Source organism: Podarcis melisellensis, assembly GCF_964234715.1.
Source record: "Podarcis melisellensis genome assembly, chromosome: 6".
Lineage (NCBI taxonomy): Eukaryota > Metazoa > Chordata > Lepidosauria > Squamata > Lacertidae > Podarcis > Podarcis melisellensis.
In genome coordinates, this window is record NC_138538.1 from 54,625,666 (window position 1) to 54,647,132 (window position 21,467).

The window sequence follows — 21,467 nt, forward strand, 5'->3', positions numbered from 1 at the left end:
AAAGGGTACATTTCCAAAGAGGTCATGGTGACTCGCTCTATAAATGATCTCACTTTGCTCATTGTGGCAATACAATAAACCACTTGGGCTTTCTTCAGATTTTACATGTAACTCCAGCTCACCATATGAAAAATTATGTCCATAAAAACAATTACTTTTCCATCATGGAGCATGTTAGCTCCATGGAAATGTGACTATATATGGAAATTATGTGTTTAAATATAAAAATAATGCCCTACAGGCCTTGAAATACTGCATCCAATATCATTTGGGTTCAGCTAATGGCCTTACAGTTTGGCTTCATCAAGGAAAGGAGAGTTTTGACTGGATCAGCTATCATACATGCAAAAGTACTGAATTCACAGGTGAGAACTCAAAGGATAGAAATGACGGAACATGAAACAGAAAAAAGGGAAAGGGAACTGACATTTCTGCCTGTTGCGACTACTGACATGTAGCCCAGTCCTATGTATGTTTATTCAAAAGTGAGTTTAAATTCAATGGGCGTTACCTCCTGGCAGGTATATAGGTATTAAAAATAAATTCAATAGAGACAAATGCAAAGTTCTACACTTAGGCAGGAAGAGCCAGCTGCACAAATATAAGATGGGGGACAGCAGAACTGCCAGTAGTACATGTGAAAAGGTTCTAAAGGTTTTAGCAGCAAAAAAAGGCTAATGCTATTCTAGGCTGCATCAACAGAAGTATAGTGTCTAGATCAAGGGAAGTAATAATCCCACTCTATTCTGCCTTGGCCAGACCACACCTGCAATACTGTGTCCAGTTCCGGGCACCACAATTTAAGAAGGGTATAGACAAGCTGGAACCATGTGCAGAGGAGGACAACCAAGATGACCAGGGGTCTGGAAACCAAGCCTTAATGGGGAGCAGTTGAGGAAGCTGGGTATGTTTAGCCTGGTAAAGAAGAGACTGAGAAGAGATATGGTAGCCATCTTCAAATCCCTAAAGGGTTGCCACATGGAAGATGAAGCAAGCTTGTTTTCTCCTGCTCCAGAGGGTAGGACTCAAACCAATGACTTCAAGTTACAAAAAATAAGATTCCCACTAAACATCAGGAAGATGTTTCTCACAGTAAGAGCTGTTCAACAGTGGAATGGACTCCCTCAGGAGGTTGTGGAGTCTCCTTCACTAGAGATTTTTAAGCAGAGGCTGGATGGCCATCTGTCATGTATGATCTAGTTGAGATTCCTGCATTGCAGGGGCTGAACTAGATTATCCTTGGGGCCTTATTTAACTCTACAGTTCTTTGAGTCTATGATTCTATGGTTTAATATTCATTCACCTGTCTGATTTAAGTCCAAAACGCTGGATGCAGAGTTATGCGCAGATGGGCAGGCCTTTCTGGTAGACTCCTTAATCCATGCCAAATCCTTACCCAGTAGTTGACTGCAGCTGGATCTGAGGACAAGGTAGAAGAATAGTTTATTAGCTGTATTCCCAAATAATTGAAATGAATATTAATGGAGTTTCAATATTACCATCTATCTGAAAGAGTTTTTGGCAATGAAGCCTTGGCCAACTATATAGAAATGTTAAGTGCTCCCAAGAATTATTGCACTAGGCTGAATTTGCAAAATACCTGGGAATTAAATCATTTCCTAGTGAGAGATCAGGATCAAAGCAATTTACCAAATTCTCATTCAGCAGTTCATTTCAATTTGTGTGTGTGTGTTAATTAACAACAGGAACTAAGAACATTCTGTGGATGTAAAATACAATTGTAGTTAAATTATAAAACACAGTTTCTTAATATTCCAAGCACTGTTTAGTAGAAACAACATCAATGCATTCTTATCTCTCTGGAAGTACATTTTTTATTAAAATGAAAAGTTTATTATTTATGATTATCTTAGTGAGAGCATAGGCTTATGCCTATATGGAGGAGCTAAAACTTTCATATTCTCTTGTGCCCTATATTTGCCTGGCTGCCTTGTTCACTTATTTGGGGCTCTTTAATGTATCAGCTTCCTCTGGTTATTTTGTACTTTATACAAACAACTGTGAATAAATTGTTATTTGTGTATAGAGAGTACTTTCTTGGCTCTGGGATGTGATAAGGTGAGGCCCGGAAGAAAGTGATCATTTAGTCCACTTTATTTTAGCTTCTGAAGGGGATGGGTTTATGGAGGCCATTGAAGGTTCAGTTTTACAGCTTCATTCTACCATCCATTGTACTGTAAAGCAGTACTAGGGAGGAAGAACAATGACCCTGACACCAGCAGGTCATTGCTGTGGCCTTGTGAGCTAGCCCATTATCTCACTATGGTTTGACCTCTCTGCCAACCGCTACTACTCTGCTGATTGTGATTTAATGACTGGGTGGATGGGCACAGGCAGCAGGGCAGTTAAACCTAGTGGTGCAGCCATTTTGTATTAAAAAAAAAAGAGTTGCACAGCGTCAGTTCTTGTTCCATGATTCAGTTGTCTTTCGTGTCATTTTGGACAGTTTGCCATTTCAAATATTACAGCCATCATCACCAGAGATGTCACATACAGCCTGTATGTGGGAGACAAGTGGGCAGAGTGGTTGGGGGCTTTGGCTAGATTAGGATGAGCAGATCAAGAATATGTCTCCTTTGGAACAAGACCAAAGGCAATATTTACTAGGGAGATGAGAAGCATAAAGCTGCCATCTACACAGTGATTACATTCTGAGAAGCAAACTATGTGGAAATGGACTGATAGGTAAAAGCGGACACATTTTGTCTGGAGGAGGAGTCAGTCAGGTTAGTCATACCTGAAATCTGGAGCAGTACAAGCCACCAGTGGGAACTAGGCCCCATCTGCACTGTACATTTAAAACAGTATCATACACTATCTCACTTTAAACAGTGAGAAGTATGATTCCCCTCCCAGAGCTACAATTTCTACAAGAGTTTCCCAGAGATTGACTGGGGATTAAGAATGGAAGGCCTGTGAGGGCAATAGGTGTCTCCTAACAACTCTCAGCACCCTTACCTTGGGGAAAGCCACACACTGTAGCTCTGTGAGGGGAATAGGGGTCTCCTAACAACTTTCAGCACTCTTAACAAACAAATGGAACCAAGATGATAGGCAACAGCGATGGAGGAGAGTCTGTGGAAATAATTTTCTGGGAACCAATTGCACACAATGAGTTCTTGTAATGAGACAAATTTATGTCCAGGAACAATCAAGTTGTTACTTGCTGTGACCCAGCATTAGTTGGTCAGTGAAGTGTGGATACACCCAATGATTCCTCGAGCAAGACACTTGTCTGAGTCTTTAAGATGTTCTATTTTCAGACTAGTGCCCATGAAAGTAGGAATAGCAAAATAAAGGAAGGATTGGGACAAGGGGCTAGTGGCCAGAAAAGTTGAACGAATTTCTCTCCCAATATAGACCTACTCACATATATCTATTCATCTTCTGGGGTCCTTCTCCGGGTGCCACCACTAAATGAAGTGAAGCGGGTGCCACTGGCTACTAAAGTGTGAATGTATCTGCTTTTATTGGGGAATAGTTTGCTGTTTAAATGAAAGTTTTATTGTTCCCCACCTTGAAATCTTAGGCTAAAGGGTAGGCTGTAAATATTTCAAATGAACGGATGAAAGGAGGGACATTGTGAAATGCTTTCCCTGGATATTCTCACCTGGCACCCATTTTGAATTCTTTTCAACATCATGCGAAGACCTTTTTATTCTCCCAGACCTTTTAGAAAAAGTGCTTTTAATGCCATTTCCTCTGTCATACATTTTTATATCAGTTTTAAACATTGCTGTTTTATTTTGTTTTAGATTTCACATGCAGATGTTTTACAGTTTGGGTTTTAAAATGTGTGTTGTAAACTGCCCAGAGAACTCCAGTTATTGGACAGTATAGAACTGGAATAAATAAACAAACCTACATATCTGTATACCTGCAGTGAGCTTTAATACCAGGATTGATAGGACAGGTTTGCCCTACGAAGTATGTTGCTAAATCAAGCCACTTATTGCATCATTAGAGCTCTGCATACCTGGAAGACTGCAGTGGCCATCTGATATCTCTATAGCAGCCAATTCTCATTGGGTCAGGGTTTCTAGATATTCTTCCTCTTTCTGTTCTTTGAGTCAGAAAAAAAGACAGCTGAATGTTCTGACTGATGTGGGAGCAGCACATTTATTGATTTTATTTGCATTCACATGGATGAAGTATTTGTGAATATTTTTCTATATATGTATATTTTTTAACAGGAAGCGACTGAATGAAATGAAGACAGCAGCTAAAGATGGGAGAGAAGAAGGAGTTTAATTTTACACTGTGTAAAATTAAACTTTGTGGGGAAGTAAACCCTGGGATTTTGGAGAGGACATCAGAAAAACTGAGTTTTTAATATTTAAATTAAGGCAATTACAGTGCATAGAGATTCAGGCAAGATTTTGAGGCAAGATGATTTTCCACATCTATATTCATATGGCAAACTGGTTTCAGAAAAGTAACCCTATATCATAATAAATCAAGTTACCACATCCTTAGTAAGCTAGACAACTCTGTCATCTTAAAAAAATGATCATATGAATTGGTTTTTAGTCTGCTTAATGGTGAAGTATAATTATCAGAAGCTGGGTAATAAAGAAGCAGCATTTGGCTCATTCCACTTATTCTCATATTTACAGGACAGTTCATGTGATAAATCATGCCATGACTACAACTGAATGTTTTATTCATTTTGCTGTTTATTTTTTAATCCTGCCTTCTATACATGACATGTCCTGTCTTGAATACAGGATCTTTTGAGTATCCGTTGACCATGGGAGCATGGCTAACATTTACTATTTTGTTCCTACCTCCTGAGACCTTGAGGGACTGAATTGACCTAGGAGAATTGTTTTGGGGGGAAAAACATTAGAAGAGGTGTGGATTTTTGGTTCCAGTTACCTGTCTTGATTTTACTAGTGGTTCACCACTGAGATGGCAAGCATTTGATCCCACTTTTAGTTGCTATTTTAATGTTTGGTTGTAACTGGATTAAAAGAACAAAAGAAGAAATCCCAGGGTCCCTAAGATCTAGGTTTGGGGCAAATATTCTCTTAGTGAGAGAAAGCTCCAGCAAAGATTTAAAATCACAAAACATTCAGCAAAGAGTGGAAATATGGGCTGTTAGACATTTAAAATATTGCCTTCTAAATATCTTTCCAAAATTCCCATTTTGTTCTTCTTTTAGCATAGAAAAAAAGAGCACACATGTGGTAAGTTAAAACTGTTTACTTACAAATGCTTCGAAGGTCAGATTCTTGTGCTTTTCCATACAGCAACAAGAAAAGCCGTGGAGTTTAACTTAGTTTCAAAAAGGTAAGAGTTTCTTAATTATTTGTATAGAAACATGGAATGAGTGACTTTGTGCTACTTTGAATATAAGCCCACTATGGGTCCTTACAGCAGGGGTAGCTGATGTGGTTCCCTTCACAAGTTATTGGACAAAAACTTCTATAAGCCACAGCCACCATGTTTAATAGTTGGGAATGATGGGAATTGTAGTCCATTTTAAAAAAAACAACACACACACATGGAGGGCACCATTAGACAGTGGAGAACAGTGCTAAAAACTGAATTGTGGACTAGGGGAAAGAAAGAAAAAAGATTGTGAGAACAAAGCTGATATGAGGCTTGCTACTTGCAGTTACTTTGGGAGCAATTGCCTTTATTTTACAAGCACTGAAATGTGCGAGAATAAGCTCACTGTTATCATTGGCTGCATTTGGTGCTGAGCTTTTTATTTCCAGTCTCTTATGAACTCAGTGTTTGGCAAAAGCTCAGAGAAATCCCATCTGCTTTAGCATGTGGTAGGAGGTTAATGGTGACAAAAAGTCACACTCCATGAGAGCTTTTCTCATTTCTTCAGTTTTCCTGACAAGTGGCTTTGCCAGCTTTCAGGCCTCCTTTTCCCACAAAGGGCATCAATGTTTCATTAACCCTTCCCCCTCCAGAAGATGGCCTGTTTTATGTCAGGAACGCCGCTCCTTTTTCCTGCACCTTCTGCTTTTCGCAGGCAGGGCTGTATGGGGCCCCTAATTTAACACAGTTTGGGCAGAGACCGTTTCTTTTCTTTCTTCAAATGCCAAGGTGAAGCCCAGTAAATTCCTCACATTGCTTTCTGCCATTCCATCAAGGAAGGAGAGAAAGAACTTCCATTATTGGGCAGGTCACCATTCTTTCCTGATGTCAAGTGATGAGTTTCCAGACTGTAACCATGCTGACATTTGCTGCTGCCCTTAGAAAGCTGAAGCATTGAATTGAGTCATAAATGACTTTTTGACTGAGCTCAGTCTTGCTTCTTGTGAATTTTGTTACTTGGCTTGATACAGATTACTACTGAAGGGTTCTGGGAACAAAATAAATCAGCTCATTTCCTATGGTATAAACAAATGCCGTGGATAAGAAGAGAATCATATGCCTGGTATTTGTGTCGATTTTTAAAAAATCACAACTAACTGTATTGGGGGGCTGCCTAATGCGTGTAATAAGACATTGGCAGAATTTGGGGCATGCAGTGAGTGCATGGTACCTTACCAAGTGAGAGAAATATATACATATTAGAGTGGAAGGTTGAGAGAAAGATGTGTGTGTGTGTGATACAGGGAGAGAGAGAACTTATGATCAGAGAGATCTTATGATCAGAATCTCAAAACACAACATTTACAATGGTGCTTGTGATCACCATTGGCCAAGTGAGGGACTACAGTGCAATCTTACCTATACATGCCTACTCAAAATTCAGTTTCACTATTTTCAGTGAGTATTACTATCAGCTATCTGTTTATATGATTGCATGCTTACTCTTTTGTTGCTTGGCAGTCAAAATAAGGATGGATTTGGCCCCGGGGTTTCTTCCTTGTGCAAAAGTCGTATGGCGCTAGAGCTTGTGCAAGTGGCCTCGCAAAATTAGCCACCTTTTTCTGGTTAGAGAAATTATGGGGTTGGAGAGGTACCGTTTCACCAGATTTATCCTGGGGAATAAAAATTATCCAACAGTGTCTTAAAAGGTGATCAGTTACAGATAGGTAGCCGTGTTGGTCTGCCATAGTCAAAACAAAAAAAATTCCTTCCAGTAGCACCTTAAAGACCAACTAAGTTAGTTCTTGGTATGAGCTTTCGTGTGCATGCACACTTCTTCAGATAGTGTATCTGAAGAAGTGTGCATGCACACGAAAGCTCATACCAAGAACTAACTTAGTTGGTCTTTAAGGTGCTACTGGAAGGAATTTTTTTTGTTTTAAAAGGTGATGCTCACCTTCAGCGGTGGCAATAGTGCAGCTTATTTCTTTTTTCCAAAGGGAGTGTTGGTGGTTGCTGCTGCTGAGCCTTTTCACTGGCACTGTTCACAATGCCCCAAAATGTTGTAGCTGTTGCCTGCCCCTCCAGACTTTGGGGTATCATGTTAAAGGGGTCTGGAAAGAGTTGGGGTTCTTACTTGATGTATGTCATAGGACCCCCTCACCTTTGATTGATGTCTACAAGGTATACATCCAGCAAGTGGGATCGTTGTCAATGGTCATACCCAATGCCTATGCCAAAACCTTTACACCTGTAATCAGTAAAGTTGTGGCCTGATTTGACCCAAAGTAATGTTGCTTAACCAGCTAACCTGCTTCTGGTGTAAATGGGCTGACTCATCAGCACAGGGAGAACAACGAAGCATACTACTACTATCACCAGGTGACTGCTGACCAATCTTGTCTAGACAAGAACCACAGCTCCTGCCACTGCAGCTGGCCAGCCCAAAACACAGTGTGGTCTGTGCAGGTGATGATGGGCAGTCAGGCACACAATTTCTGCTGCAGCTAGCATCCCCAGGTAATTCAAGATAGGGGATGTCGCCACACCAACAATAATGCTGCTTTTGCCACAGCAATCATGCTGTTAGTTTTATTACCACCATATTGCTCTCCCCCCTCTTTTCCTCTCTCCTTTCAAACAACTGGAAGAAGCCAGGAAAAGGGCAAAGCAGCGCAGTGGAAGAAAATGGAGGAAAGGATAGACCACACATTGCACATCTTAGCTCGGAGTCTGAGCACAGCCCTGACCCCAAATTGTAGCTTGGAGAGGGCAGGGGGCAGTGGGAAGGGCAGTGGCAGGTGGGCTGCTGCCACCACTCTTCTGCTGCTGCCTGGGGAAAGCAAATTAGTTTGCCTCATTATGAAGCTGGTTCATTTCTGCATCCGCTTCATTTTGCACTTTTCATTTTAGATCAGCTGGACTCTTTTCTTCTCTTTATTTCTGCTCTTTTTAAAAGCAGTGCTCTTTTTACTCTTCTGCCTTTCTTCCACTCTCTTTTAGGAGGGTGTAGATAGCTTCTGTGCACAACATACAAATTGCTTCCAATGTTCTCATTTTGTTTCCTTTGGGTATGCTTGCTAACTTTTAGAGTGCAAGGATGCCTGCACCCATCACATCCTGTTCAGCCATTTTGAGATGCGATAGCCTCAAATGCCATTTCTGCACTTAGATGATTATCTTAATAGCCCTTGAAGCATCATTATTTGTTAATGTGCACTTAAACAAAGGGCAGTCATAAATGTCCCATTGAAAGTGGGGGGAGGAATTGGCAGCAGTATTTAAGAATGCATTTAGTCCATTAGTGCACACCACATACATAAGAATAAAAAATGAAGGATCTGGTATTTGTTTCTATCATTATACAGCAGTTTTATATTTACTGCCAAACCTTGGTCTAACAACTCTGCACACTGAAAAATGAAAGCAACCTTTCTTACTTACAAGTGGCCTCTGAATACCATTTTGCTAGAATCCAAGTGGGGAGTGTGCATTCCACAAGGGTCCTTCATGAGGGCTTCACATCGGCAACTGGTTGCCCACTGTAAAAACAGGGTGCTGGGTTAGATGGGCCATTGGCCTCATATGTTGTGTATTTCCAAGAAAAGAAAAGAAGAAAAGGGCTAAAGATTTAAATTTTCAAAGGTCCTTATAGAAACTAAGGTTTATTCACAATATTTTCTCTATCTTGAAAATAGCATGTAGCCATACAAACTTTCTCTTTATGGCAGATTCACAATCCAGATCCTCTTCCTCCCCCCGTCGTGTTTTTTGCCTGGTTTATTGCACTTTCCCCAATTCTAATAATTATCTTGAATAACATACCTGCAAAATATATCTGCTTGGTTTCAGAAAATAATGGCAGTGGCAGCTACTAGCAGATGCCCATGTCATACTACCTTTTGTCAAAGTCTTTCTACAATTGCCTTCTCTGTTGTTATTCAGCCACAAGGGAGACAGCTTTTCAGTAGTGGCACCCCAGCTTTGCAAGCCCCTTCCTAATGACAAGGAAGGGGCTCGCAATGGCAAGCCTGATGGCAAGATCCTTGCCTTTCCAAAGCATGTTTATTTATCTACACGCTTTAAATTGTCTAAGCCAGGCATGTGGCCTTCCAAATTTTGTTGGACTACAAGTCCTGTCATCCTTGACCATGGGTTGTTTGGACTATAGCTGTTGAGAGCTGGGGTTCAACAATTGAGGAACCACATTTCTCCCACCCCTGACCCAAGCTCCAGTTTACTTGATATTTTAAAATAATTTTGAGTACCCTTGTAAAAAAAAAAAATCCATACTACAGTTAATGGGTTATTTCCAGTCATGTTGCTCAGCTGACAACAAGGCTTCAGTCAGCAGAAGGATGGTAGCCACTGCCAGTGATTCCCTCTCCCATTGCAGCCCCCACCCATACCTCCCAGCCCTCTGCCAAAGATATAGGAGGGCTCAGAAGGGGAAACTGCCAGAAATTCCTTCCCCCTTTTGCTAAAAGAAGCTTTACTGTCAGCTAAATAATACTGTGAGACACAGCCCAGCTGGTATTCAACATGAACACTTGAGATCAAAAGTCAAATGTGTTAAATGTGGCCTGATTTAGGAGGAGCAAAAGATACTGAGATTTTGGAGATGTACCATCTGATCCCAAAACTCTTCAAGCAGTAAAGAGCCGTCTGACACCGCTGCCCTTTGGGAAGCACATCAGATGCAGTCCCCTACTCTGGTGGGGCTGCCAGTGTTATTTGATTTTGTAAGAACATGCATATTGTTGTACACTGCTCTGAAATCTGAGCTGAACAATGGCTATGCAGATGTTTCAAATTAATAAATGCTATACCCTTTCTGAAGGGAGGTGGGTGCTGCTGTGGGTTAAACCACAGAGCCTAGGACTTGCTAATCAGAAGGTCAGTGGTTCAAATCCCCATGATGGGGTGAGCTCCCGTTGCTTGGTCCCTGCTCCTGCCAACCTAGCAGTTCGAAAGCAAGTAGATAAATAGGTACTGCTCCGGCGAGAAGTTAAACGGCATTTCCGTGCACTGCTCTGGTTCGGCAGAAGCGGCTTAGTCATGCTGGCCACATGACTCGGAAGCTGTAGGCCGGCTCCCTCGGCCAATAAAGCGAGATGAGCGCCGCAACCCCAGAGTTGGTCACGACTGGACCTAATGGTCAGGGGTCCCTTTACCTTTTATACCCTTTCTGATAGCCAAGGAGAGGCAGCCGGTGACAAACTGTGTCTGTTGCTCTCTGCCAGATGCTGAAGGGAATCCTATCAGCCCTAGCTTGCATAGCCAATGGTCAGGGATGATGGGAGTTGGAGTCTGGAAGGCACCAGGCTCAACTCCCCTGATGCATACTGTATGAGAACCAGCCAGGGGAAGACTAGTTCTTATCAGCATATGATGGGTGGGGATGAGGATAGCATTAACTAGGTAATTCTGTTCATATCCTCCAGTGCACTGAGCCTTATTTCCTACTTTCATTTGCAGCAACAGCATTTGTTAGCTTTTGGTTTGCCCATTCTAGAAACACAATTAGCATAGGCTAAATATGATTTCTGATGCAACATATTGCTGTTGTAGTTATTCTTATCAGTGGGAGGCAGCCACATTAATACAATTGTAACTAATACCTGGTGCTTGGAAGGCGGTAAAATAAAAAGCTACAGAACATGCCAAGCAAATTATCCATTGCTGAACGGGGAAAGAAAATTTTCTTCCTGATTTCCACAGATGATCAACTTATGCCTTGAAGCATTAGACTTGATTACGCTAATCATTATTTTAGCTTACATAGCTACAAACTTTATTAGTGTTGCCCAGTGACTTTGCTACTTTGGGAATTTAATCAAACGGTTAGAGTAAATGGAGCTATTTGCTTTATCCCTAGAGGCGTGCATATATATATATATATATATATATATATATATATATATATATATCCACTTCAAATATCATTGAAATAAATATTTGACTATATACCCCAGTGAATTTTAGAAGGTTATTTATTTACTTATTTATACTCCGCATACTCTGACTGTATCTTAGCCATTGCAATTTCCCAGGAGCTTCTTCTACAGTTTCAGTTGCTTTGGGGCATTTATAATACTGGATGCCAAACTCTGGTTTTTATAATATTTTGCCTTGCACCACAATAGATGTGCCACAGTATTGTTTTCCTCTCCACCCTGGCGCTTGATAGCCAGAGCTGAGCTGGATGTTGAGGTCTTAAGAGTTCCATATTTTAATTTGCTTTTAATAATTAATGTATATGTGGCTTTGCTTTTAAAATATTATTCTCCACCTATGCTTTTACAATCCTTGCTGGAGGCCTTTTGGTACAAGAGGGAAATGCTTTGGGATACTGATTTCTACGTTTTAAATATATGCTGCTCACAGAGCTGGCCCAAGACATTTTGCTACCGGATGTGGAAAAGCAAATGTCACACACAAATCAGGTTGCATAATAATACCTAAGGCCAGCCAGGTTATTTAGGCACCTGAGGCAAAAACCAAAAATGAAAAATGAAACAAATCTCCTGCTTCTTGGCAGAAAACAGAGTAATGATGAATTAATAAGTTTTTGCTGCCCTTTCATGACACTCAGAATCATCCACCTGATGCACCTGCCTCACTCTGTCTAATGGTAGAGCTGGCTCTGGCTACAAGTCTAAACTATACACCAAAATGCCTTCAGGAGGGGGAAAGTGTAAACACAGAACAGAATAAACCACCAATGCGAGATGTGTTGGTGCATTCATTGTTGGTTCGGGGGGGGGGATTGACACGCAGCGTAAATTAATAATGCAGAGTTTTAAAGAATAAAAGCTTTACTGAGTTAAAATAAACTTCTTTATAAACAACATGGTTCCAAACAGTTTGACTGAGATTACATACTGACTTTGTTCACAGCTGAGGCAGACAGACTCTCACTGAAATCTTACAGAGCACAAAGTGAAACTGGCTACTACGTCCCATGTCAGAATGACTCAACAGTTAGCAGTTAGGCTTGAATAACTTTAGGAGGCCCAAATGATTGTGCAGTCCCAGCACTTCCCAGCCTGCTTTGCTGCTTCTGCTCTAATGTGTCTTTGTCATGCTAAGATCCTGCATGCTAAGATCCAAGTTTGGGGCATGCTCAAAGCAGATCCCTAAAGTAGACAATACTGATCTAGATGGCACAATGGCCTGACTCTGCTGCTATGATCGAGCATCCCTAAAGCACTGTGCTTGCCAACTGCCACCTTTGCATGCCCAAAGGCTTCATCTCTTCAGCAGGAGGACCTGGAGTGGGGCTGATTCTTTGTAGGGTTAAGATCAGCACAGGCCAACACCTGAGGCAACACAAACCCTCTCACAGCAGGCATTCACAAGCAACCTGCTCCACCTACATCACCTCAAAAGGATTTAAAATCCAGATTAACACCAGTGACTTCATCATGTTGTCAAGCTTATTTGTGCAACAACTGGAAAGAAAAGCTTTCCAATGTTCAGCACTGGAGCAATTACACCTTTGAGCCTCACACCTTCAAGATCTTGTCCCTTCTCACTGGGCTCATATGCTATGTGGAGTATTAAGGCATCTCCTTAGGGATGGTGACACACAGAAATTCAGCCTGGGCTTCAGCCCCACAGAGACAGGAAGATCTGATGCTAGTAGCTGCTCAAGTTTCCAGCCATTAGACATCTAGCAGGGTCACCTGCTCTTCCTGGAGTTGTAGCACCCTGTAAACATAATTTACTGGCACCTGTAAATATTCAGCTTCTTTGAGTATAGCTTTCCCTGTGAGATCTCCATGTCAGAGATAGTGCAGCAGTGGTCCAGGTTGCATTTCTGTCTATTAAGTCTGTTAAGTTGTGGGTGAACATATCAGACGACACAGCGATTCTTCAAACAGCTCTTGTTTATTCAGAGGCCAGAACAAAACTGAACTGAAGGGTTCAGTCAGCCTGCTTATATAGAGCTTCAGTACAACATAACTGTTACAATTTTCTAAAACTATCCAATCACTGAACGTCACTTTTGATCCCTTATTTGCATAACTATCTACAGTATCCCCCTGCTGTCCCAGGGTGAGAACTTCAATACATAACACCCCTCCCCACCGAGATAAAGCGTTAATTACAATCGTAATGGTTTCCTTATATACAGCACTACACGTAATGGTTCAATTAGGCACAAAAGCATATTGGTTACATTTCACATACTTCCATTAGACCAACAGTGTTACATGTCCGACAACATAGTCCTTTAAATAAGTTGGGTGCTTGGAAACTCTGCCAGACCGCCGGGGACCGGTAGCCAAGTCTGGGGGGGCCGCCCAATTCAGTCACCAGTTGTGACTTGTTGGAGTCAAGGTACAGCTGGCCTGGCAGAGGCAGAAAAGAAAGCTTTTGGGGTCCATGCAGAGCATCTGCCATGTGCCACCTACACTCAGCCAGATCAATTCCTGGGGGTGATGACAAGAGAGGGAGGGGCAGGAATAGCAACTCCCTTGCAGTCATGAAGAAGAGGAGCTGCAACAGCAGCAGGAAGCAGAGGTAGACCTGGGGTCCACATTTAAAATCAAGGCACAGTCCCATTTGTTTTTCAGTTCCTCTCTCCTGTTGGCCCAGAAAAAGGACACGTCTTTTAAAGGCTGTTCTTTCACAATACAGGAGCATGTCTATAATAATGAACAGTATTTTTGAGCAGCTTTTGAAGCCACTTTTGAAGAAACGGCTTTGTATTCCATTATCTTTTCACAATGGAGAGTAGTAGTTTTTTTCACCTCCAGTTTCCAGACAAATCTGTCAGTTCCATGAGACCAATATATTCTTTCAGTGCAGCTGCTTGTTCCATGTTGAATTAATTCAAATGTTATCTGTCAGACCTTCCTCTGTTTGAACCCCATTACTAGAAGCCCCGTCTTCAAGGAGATGTGCATAAACTGCTACTTCTCCTTCACTCCTCCCTGCCTCCCGCTGCTTGTTTTGCCTCCTTCCATCTCCCCCTCCATTCCTAACTTTTTCATTCCTCTAACTGTGGAGTATTTATTCTAAACAATTCACTTTTACTTGTGTGCCTCTGAATTGCAAACTGCCCTGTTTTCCTGCTGCATGTTGTAATCTCCTTATTTGCACCCCTTCAACTTGTGTAGATTTATTTCCTTGGCCAGGTCAACAAGGAGGTCAAACACTTGATAATTATCAACCTGAACTGAGGCTGCTTTGCTCAGGTTGATTAGTATGTTTCCAACCTCATAGGTAATCACTCTGTCTTTGTCTTTGCTTGCCAATTCACACTGCCTTTCTGGCAAAACAAATCACTTCTTAGATCCAATTTAATTCCTTCTTGTTCTTTTGTCTTGATGACATAAACCATATATCCCTTATTACAAGAGTCTACAGGGCATTATCAAATGTCTATGTGTCCAAACACCATCCAGGATTCTGGAAGGAGAAAATGGAAGCTATATGAGAGAAAGCAAAAGGAAATAGATAATTCTAGCATTGGGAAATGACAGCAGGGGAAGTCTTCACAACAAATGCCCAGTATCAAAGGCCTGCTAACAAAAACATAAAGAGCGCTTGCTTTTCACTGCCACAGGCAATTGCCCCAAACTCAAAAGTTGCAGGAACAGCAGAAGGCTGGATAACTGCTCTTATACATTATTATTATTATTATTATTATTATTATTATTATTATTATTATTATTATTACTATTATTAGATAGACTTGCTAGTAGCTTGTTAAACAAAAGTCTCCAGGTGACCTTGCATTTAAAATCATTGACGTAGATAAAATTGACACATTCATACAAAACTACATTCAATTCATAAAAATACACAGAACACACACTGTAGATATGCAGTCCCTAGTAAACAAGATTATGCTGTCATGATCTACAATTTGGGGACCCTGCAGTACATGGCAGAGGACTCTGATGAGGATGAGGTTCAGGATCCTTCCAGGGAGTGGGGAAAGAACCACCAGTACCTCAGTTAGGGCCCTTCCAGCCAGATCCCACAGTCTTGCAACTATCCTCTGATTCAGAGGGTGAGTCTCCTGCAGCACTTCTGCCTCCCCAATTGCACACAAGCCAAAGATTCCCTGAAGGTTGCTCAGTCTAAAGTCTCTAAACGGCTCTCTAAAATGCTCTACAATCTTTAAATGGTGGCCTAAACTCAAGAGGCTGTGCCAAATTTTCATGGTTCCATTTGTCATATTAAAATTTGCAATTTCAGTTGGGTAGACTTCATCATCATCATATCACATTCAGCAAATTATCAAAAAAGGCCAGATCCTTCCCTCATCGCCAACTACATTTCCAGTCAAGCTGCCCATGAGCTGCCAAAGCTGTTGCTGCTTCTGCCTCCATCTTTGGCAACACTTCTGTAAATGGATCTCTGTGCCAAATCAGATGCCATGTGGCAAATGGGATGACGTTGCACTGTGATGCATGAGATGGCGAAAGCCAACAAAATGCTTTATAGTAAATAGTATACTGTATGTCATCATGTACTGATGGGAGGCATGGCAAGGTCACTTGAACAAGCTTCATGATTCAAAACAGGTACAGAAATGCCAAGGGGTGGGTGGGTGGGTGTCACAAATTGCCCTTAAATAAGTCATTTTTTGACATACAAAAATGTTTTTCCTCCTTTGTCAAAAGAATCTGAAAACGCATGAGTAATTTAGGCTTGGATTTGGACACTGTGCAAGGAGGGGGTAGAGACAGTGCAGATGGTGAAGTGGAAAATATATATAAATGCTCTTAAATTGTATTAGTAAGACAATATTATTTTTTCAAAAGTTCTAACTAATGTTTCTTTTAAAAATCTACATTCAAGGGATATTTAGGGATGCAATCTACCGTATTTACGCAAATCTAATGTGCCATCGAATCTAATGCACACTTCCATTTTGAAAACCTTGAAACCAAAAAGGGATTTGCTGGTGAATGTAAATGTGCCATTGAATCTAATGCACACCCTAATTTTCATGATGTGATTTGGTGGGGGAAAGGTGTGCATTACGTTAGAGTAAATACAGTATTGCTATGTACGTCCCATGTCCCTGCACAGAGCAATCCCCATGGGGCTGAACTGAACCCTGTTGCCACTTTTTCCCAAGTCCTCATGTGACCCTCTTCTTCTGCTCAGTAAAGTTATGCAAGCTCCATCCAAGGGAAAGATGTGCAATACCAGAGGTGCACATAACCATCCATTCTCCACACTGTCTTGCTGATGCCTGTGCTCATGTGCACACATGGAGGTAAAGAGTAGGTATTTTGGATAAGTCAAATGAAAACAGAAATAGGAGCAGAAATTGCCAGTGTTCGTTTATTTATCCCTTGTTTGGAACAGAAATCATTGCAAGGAATACGATCAGTATTTACTAATGTGCTTGCTTTCCATCTGCAAACAATTTGTAATTGATTGCATCACCCCTTTACCTTCCCATTTCTTTACACTGAGATGAATAGTGTGGAATAGAGTCGTGCTGACATAATTTACATAATTAGTTATGTAAGTTAAGTAATTTTGACACAGAAGTTTTCAGCAGACGACGAACCGCAGTGGAGTGGAAACACCTCTGCATGTGACAAATACAAAAACTGATGTCTTCTTACTGATCTTTAGTGAGTTGGGGAAAGATCCATGAGGATCCATCTGTTTATAGGTGAGTAATCTGTGTGGGAAACTGTCATATCCTTTGTTTTCTCTAAATGGTCATGCTGTGATTATATCTTTTTAAAAAACAGCACAAACACAATATTTTCATATGAATTGATAATGAACTTCTCTTTTCTAATTACAAATCTAAGTGCATTACCTAAAGAGGAAAGTGCCTAGAAAGCATTCAATAATACTGGAAAAGGCAGACCAAAGTGAGAGAAAAGTTCCCAAAGGTACAAAATCACCATTTCTCCAGAGCCCTATCTCACAAGAAACAGCTTTCCAATTAGCTTACTCCAGACAAAATGGCTTCTTCATTCTCAGAATTTTGTTCAAAATCTGTCTCCCATCTCTATGTTGGTTTTGTCCTGAAAATCACAGTCAGTCTCCTACAATGAACATCTACTCTGAAATGCCATCTCAGCAAGGCACTACAATGGGGTGAGTCTGCTATATGACCCTTCTTTTCTCACCAGTAATGTACATAATGTAACCTATGTATCTTGGCAACACAATGCTCTGCAGCAGAATGCTCTGCTCATTTGAAGATGTTGGTATAAATCCATGATGTGTTCTGGAATATAACAGGATATTGCTCTAGTGAAACTCCTGTATGAGGAGTGTTCGCCTTCAGGCCAGGAGATGCGAGTCACCTGTGGACCGGGGCCGCCCTATACAGATAAAAGCCAGTCAGCCCCAGTCCCAGATTGCAGGAGCAACATTGTTGGTAACCTGTTCCTGCCAGACCCTGTCCTGGTCTTCTGTCAGAGTTCCTGACCTCGCCTGGCTCCTTGCCTTGGATCCCGCTTCAGCCTTGACGGACAGCCTCCACACCACACCCTCGACCCTGGACTGGACACGGACCTCGCCGCACGGTAAACCCCCCCCCCCCGGGACCAGCACACATCTGAAGGCAGCCCTGTTTAGGGAAGCTTTTAATGTTTAATAGGTTATTGTATTTTAATGTTTTGTTGAAAGCTGCCCAGAGTGGCTGGGGAAACCCAGCCAGATGGGTGGGGTATAAATAATAAAGTATTATTATTAGTATTAGTATTAGTATATTATCTTCTAGAACAGGTATGTGAAACCATCATCACCTAGTGTCACTTTTGTATATTGCCCTTCACAATACACTTAAAACTTTTTATTTGAAGCTGTATAGCTGAGTCCTAAGTCTGTTTAGGGGGGCTCTCAATTTATTCAGAGGACTGAATGACATTATTCTAAAAAGAAAGGCTGAACTGTTTCAGATTTCAATATTTTACTCATTTTTGTTTTTGTTTTCTGTATTCAAAAAATATACCCCAGAACAATCTAATGTATTTGGGAATTATTAGTTTAGAACAGTGGTGGCTTCTGAGAGGTTCTGAGGCAGTGGTGCCCCCGTCACTACAGCAGCAGTGTGGTCACTGAAATGGGAATGTGGCAAGTTTCGGGGAAGCGTATAACTCAGGATCATCAAATGAAATAAATTAGCAGGAGATGAAGGATAAAAGGAAAGATTTCTTCACAAAACACATAATAAAAGTGTGGAATTTGGTACCAGAAGATCTGGTGACAGGCTGCTCTGAGGTTTAGAAGGCATATGCCGCTGAATACCAACTGTTAGGGAGCAATAGTATAAGAGATTGTCCACTGTAGGAAACAGGATGTGGAGTCTGGTGGGTCTTGGGCCTGTCCCATTTGAGCGCTTCTCTGAGATTGTCAACATGGAAGCGCTCAACAAATTACAGATAGGTAGCCGTGTTGATCTGCCATAGTCAAAACAAAAAAAATTCCTTCCAGTAGCACCTTAAAGACCAACTAAGTTAGTTCTTGGTATGAGCTTTCGTGTGCATGCACACTTCTTCAGATACACAAAGTTCAACAAAGTCATTTCTACTGCAAGTTTCAACCAAAAGAAAAGCAGCATGTTCTTCCTTCACAAACTTCGTGATAGGGCTGGTGACAGTGAGTTTATTAAATTTAGCCTCAGGATGGGCAAAATATATATGACATTTTGGTGGCAAATGTTAATTTCTCCACATAGCCATATGGCCACATAATAGTTGGAGCTGGCTTTTTTCTGTCATTTAGCAGTTATTAATAGGCTTAACAATTCACTTTTTCAAAAAAAATTATTTAACAGAACACATCATTAATGTGTTCCATAATATTGGGTCTATTTGTCTCATTGTCAGTTTATTTTAGACAAATCCAAATACCATGGAATTGAGGTGCCAGGAGCTGCAAGCAGCTTTCATTCTCTTGATTGTTTCAGCCCAGGCCATACTGGCTGTGCTACAAAAGGCACCATCTGGTGCTGTTGATGCTTGAAAAGAAGCCATTTTCCTTTGTGCAAACCCTGCAGTCCACAGCCCTGAAGAAGGTGTGCCTATCAGCTGCTTTGCCTCACTAGCATATGGGTCACTATTTGTAAAACTGAGCAGGATCTGTCCTTATCATGGCATCTAATGTCTGCACTACATCTTTCTTCTTGAATCTATAGTTAACTGAAGGGAACAGTTGTGCTATAAATGGCTAGTAGTCTATATGGTAGCTGTCACCTAATCAATTTAAGGGAGGTTAAAGACCCATAAATGACCGGCCTGTCTCTAGCTTATCTTGAACCACAGAGATCTCAACCATTTTAACCAAAATGGACCACATGATGGATTAGCTGGTGGAACAAAACCACTACAACAAATATTTCAGTGAAGCATCACTGACCCACCATACCATTAGCATACCAGGAACAAATTTCTATCATATTTTGGAGGAAACTTCATTAACTTGAAGGAAGCAAGGCAACAGAATAAATGATATTAGAATGCACAACATAACCACCACTTCTTTCTTCCTTTGGTCCATCACATGGCATAAAAGCATTCATTCATTCTTCCCTCTCCCCTTTTTTCCACCCATGACCTTTCCACTCATGGTTTTCATGCCTTTGTGATGGCCCAAAGGGAGAAAGAAGAGGTTATTTGTGGTAACTGAAAGCCAGTTTACCTCTAGAGTATCTACACATACCTAAAGATAACACAAAATTAATGTAACATGCTAGCTATGCTTTGTTGTTCCTCTGCCAATTCAGGGGAGCAAGCAGGGGTGTCTGTAAGTTTTAAAGCTTCTTAATGGTTGTTCAGTAGCTCAGATGCCTAAGATGATGTATTATTAAAGCATGAGACCATAGTGGTTGAGCATCATCATCAAGATGACCACAGGAGGGAAAATATCTATTCTATTTCTTGTGAGTAACCTTCCCATCAACCCTAGCCAGCATATACTGACTGGGACTGTGAAAGTTGGAGCTCAAACATGTGGAGGGCACCAGACTGCATTGCCATGAGACTAGAAGTTGTGTGTCTTGTCAAATGGTCATCTCTACCCTGTCTTGACACTAATCAAACCTGCCTTAGTATTAACAGCATATTAATTAAATCCATGCACTTTGTGCCGTATACCACGATTCATGCATAATAAAATCAGCCACAACATACACCCCCCCCAAAGTCCCACTAAGCATGTTTACTAGAGAGTAAGGACTGTTAGAAACAGTAGGGCTTACTTCTGAGTAAACATGCTAGGTTTTTGTCTACGGACGCAGGTAGCATCTGCACCAAATATTTAAATTCCTCTTATACCATTTTTAACAGTCATAGCTTCCCCCCCAACGAATCTTAGAAACAGCAGTTTGTTATGAGTGCTGGAAATTGTAGCTCTGTGAAGGGTAAACTTTGGGATTCTTTGGGAGAAGCCATAGGTGTTAAAGTGGTAGAAGAAGGCTTATGCTAAACAAGGACTGCTTGTTATGGACCAGATGACTGTATGCTTAGTTATGGAATTGGCTAGCTAAATCAGAGGGTAAAGATAATTCATTGGTCCTAATCCAGCACACAGCATTTGCCACATTTAAGTCCATTGAAAACAATAATAAACAGCATTAAGCAAGGACTTTTCATACAGGCAAAATAATTTTATGTGAATTTATTGTGAATGTGTCCTTCCTGGTTTCTTCAAAGACTGGATTGTTTTTTAGATGGAGAACTTGTGGAATTCCAGATGTTACTGGACTACAACTCCCATCATCAGTGACCGTCGATCATGCTGGATGGAACTTGTTGGAGCTGTAGTACAGAACATCTGGAGGGACACAGTTTGCTCATCTCTGCTTTAGGAGCAGGAGGTGGGGGTGATCTGCTGCATTTCTACATAAAATGGTTTCTCTTGCTAGAATGCTTCCTACAGTAAACTCTTTGGCTTAATGCTAGCTGTTATTGTATTGGCAGAAGCTGCACACATCTGTAAATTTCCTTCAGCTAAGAATGTCATTATACTGTGATTGTTCATAGATGGGTTTTTATTGTTAATTAAGAAGTATCCGGTTGAATCATTTCCCCTATATTAAAATAAAGATCTAAACGTAACCTACGGTTACTATCAGAATATAGCACAGAAACTGAGCATAGTAAATGCAAAAAAAAAGGAGAATGCTGTTAAAATGGCAACATGATCTTCCTCGATGCATCTTGCCTACTGAT

At 41.1% G+C, this 21,467-nt stretch overlaps 1 long non-coding RNA gene across 4 annotated transcripts in view; it reads right to left on the bottom strand.

Moving 5' to 3' along the window:
• The window catches only part of LOC309371423, a 90,892-nt gene that overhangs the window by 62,922 nt on the left and 6,503 nt on the right, over positions 1 to 21,467 (bottom strand). For 2 of the 4 annotated variants that reach the window (XR_014169094.1, XR_014169095.1), the window contains exon 2: positions 8,740 to 8,837. This is a non-coding gene — a long non-coding RNA (uncharacterized lncRNA). Of the gene's footprint in view, positions 1 to 8,739; positions 8,838 to 12,180; positions 12,232 to 12,809; positions 13,114 to 21,467 lie in introns of those variants that run through there. The other 2 variants (XR_014169096.1, XR_014169097.1) reach the window with 2 other exon arrangements.